The sequence below is a fragment of the Saimiri boliviensis genome, chromosome X, assembly GCF_048565385.1.
Source record: "Saimiri boliviensis isolate mSaiBol1 chromosome X, mSaiBol1.pri, whole genome shotgun sequence".
In the NCBI taxonomy this organism is placed as follows: domain Eukaryota; kingdom Metazoa; phylum Chordata; class Mammalia; order Primates; family Cebidae; genus Saimiri; species Saimiri boliviensis.
Window position 1 is genome coordinate 9,886,598 of NC_133470.1, and position 3,314 is coordinate 9,889,911.

Below are 3,314 nucleotides of genomic sequence, written 5' to 3' on the forward strand. Positions count from 1 at the left end.
CCAGAAGTATTACCAAATGAGGAAAGAAAAGGATAAAGAGTTTCTTACAAGCTTCTTATAACATCTGTCCATATCCCTGATTCCCCTTTACAGCTCATGGCCTGAGTTTAAAACGACAACAGAAAAAGACAAAGGTAGAAATAGCAGGGACAGGCTCGCCTGCCAAAAAGTCCCTACATCACACCCTGCTCCTAAGAGTTCTGCCTCTTTACTTAATGGTAGTTTCCTGAGAACATGTCCCCAGTTCTCCTCCATAGGTGACAACTGGCCTGCAATTGGAGATCAGAGCAGAACAAACAGCAACCAGGAAGGAAGCTCTGTGTATTTCACAGTGCACTGTTGAGCTAACTATCCCCAGAAGCCTACGGGACTACACAGGCTTATACTGACCACTGGCAGCAGTCAGTGCCTCTCTTTTGTGAATTTTTGTACATTGCTGGTTAATTCTGTAAGTTAAGAAGGGAGAGTATCCATTTATTCACCTGCTGAACCAGAACAACTTCCTTTCTTGAAGAAAAGGGAGAAGGTTACGATTTCATAAAAGCTGCCATTTATCTTTGGATGGAAGACTAGATTTGATATAGACATTCTCATCTTGTTACGAATTTGTTTGCTTTTGCTTTGGGAAAAGGTGTTTAGTGGACAAAAGTATAGTTTATTTTTGAAGCACCAATATGGAAAACAATAGTTAAAATATTAATATCAATTGAAGAACCCATTAAAAGGGTATAACATTTATACAAACAATAATGACTTTGGAAAATATGGCTTCAAAGGGATTGTTATTATTTTTTTATAACCTAAAGAAAATCTCTATCTAGCGAGAAGAGTTCCAATTACTTCATAGATTTTGTTTTTACTTTTTCTTTTTCTTTCTTTCTTTCTTTTTTCTTTTCTTTTTTTTTGAGACACTCTCTCTGTACCCCAAGCTGGAGTACAGTGGCACTACCACAGCCAACTACAGCCTCGACCTCATGGGCTCAAGCAATTCTCCCACCTCAGCCTCCCTAGCAGCTAGGACTACAGGCACACACCACCATGCCTGGCTAATTTTTTTTGTATTTTTTGTAGACACAGGGTTTCATCATGTTGCCCAGGCCGGTCTCAAGCTCCTGGACTCAAGTGATTCACCCACTTCAGCATCCCAAAGTGCTGGGATTATAGGTGTGAGTTCCACTCCTAGTCATACTCCATTGATTTCCGATCTGACCTAAGAGTTCTCTTCCCCATCTGCTCTGCTGTGCTCTATCATTATTTCTTGTCTAGGCTTATATCATGTGAGCTCCAAGGTCTCCCTTTGACTAAAGCAATTTGTGTGTGTGTGTGTGTGTGTTTTGTTTTCCCTACACAATCAGAAGCTCATCAGGGGCAAGTGACAGTACTGTTCCATTTGTCTAAGGTCCACATTGCTTACCTCAGTTCCTGGCACATATTAGTAGCTCAATCAGTTCTTGTCAAACAAATGAATCTCAAATATATTCATCGGCCATTTATTCATCCATTCAGTTAGTCACTCAACAGATATCATTTGAGCACAACTATATGCCAGTCATGTTCAAGGTGCTGAAGATACAAACTTAAACAAATGAGACTGAGATCCCCATCCTTAGGAAACATATTCTATTGGGTTGGACCTGTTACTATGAAAACCTTTTATTTCCTTATTTAAGGGTCTAATTACTGATACCTGGTAGTTCATCTGAAAGGAGGAGGGAGTATATATTTTTTGTGTTTTTTCCTTTTTCCAATGATGTGTTCAGGATCAGGAAGCAAATATAACCTTTAAAGAAAACCTATGAGTTCAAAAGTTTGGCCCAGAACATCATGTGGCTAAAGGTACAGCCCCAAATAGATCCCTCCCTAATTGAGGAGTTAGGGCCCCGCACATGATCTGAAATGGAGGGGGTGAAACAAAAGGATGTAACTCACCTGTGATTAAAAAAAAACACTCTTCAGTCACCCTCTCTCCTCTCCCTCCTCTTGCTAAAGTTCAGAATGTAGGAACTCCATGGACTTAGAAAATGAGGAGCCAGGATAAAGGTGCCTGTGTGAATTGAATGGTAGCTGGTCACTCCAGAGGTGTCCAGAAGCCTGGATATGACCTAGGAGGAGGAAGACCCACAGTACCTGAGCCTAGAATGGAGTTGGGAACAAGAAGAAGCAGGCAATCTCTGGAAAGTGGAAATAATACACTGGAATTTGTCAGAAATTTTAGGATGAATGCAACGCTTCCTAGAGCCTGTGTGACTGAGACCTAAGCTATTTTATGTAGACACGAAAGGAAAGCCTGGGACTGGAAAGGTGGAGTGCATGGAGAATTCAGATTATTCTGCAGTCTCGACCTTCTTTTCCACCCTATGGAGAGCAGTTCATTGGCAGCTCTGTATAGGATGCCAAACATGTCTATCTGGTTGGTCTTCATGTTGCCTCACTTCCAGAAAATCTAAGAGCTTTAAAAGACCTCTAATAGTAGAAGGATCTCATTTTAAAAACTTTTACTCATAGCTGGAATAAACTTTCCCTAAATTAAAAGGAGACAGAAGATCAATCTGAGTTTACATAATGCAAAATTCTGAACCAATTCCTGTTTCGCGGAACAGTTTTTTGGATATGTTATATGTGGTGGACTGGTAGGTCCTCGTAGCCCACCGTTTTTTTTCTGAGGGATTCCGAACTAATCCCAGGAAAGAGCAGAAAGACTCTCAAGCTCACAGTTTTGATGCTTTCCTTGCCCATGAAGAAGCAGCTGTTTCCCATCAGCAATCTATTTCCACAAGCCACTTTGTACGTACAAACCGAAAATGAACAATACTGACCAAAACTGTCAGCAGTGGGGGCAATGTAGTGAACGTTTGATGACTCTTTCTCTCTCCCAGCCTTGTCACCAAACCCCTCCGTTTCAACCTTCAAAACTGTAAGTAAAACCAGGGAAACCCAAGATTTCACAAAAATGACAAATTCAATTTGATTACAACAAACTCCCGCTTTCCTCAAAGGTATACACCCCTACACTGTTCTGGCTTTGAAATTGAACTTTGGGAATAAAGGTCTGAAAGGTAATCTTGGTTTTGGAGGAGACCTTTGTGGCAAATTACCTCTCCTCTATTTCTGTAAAAAGTGAGGATTCAGAGAAAACTTAGAAGCACAAAACTTCCCTCTAAAAATGTAAACTTCTGCTGAAGAGGATGTCATGTTTACAGCAACAACCACCACTAAAGCAGGTCATCGTGATGACACAGGCGGGTTAGCCACGTGCCTGTTCACATTGCATCTGCAGCTTAGACTCTAAAACCCTTTGGGCTTAACCTCTCCCC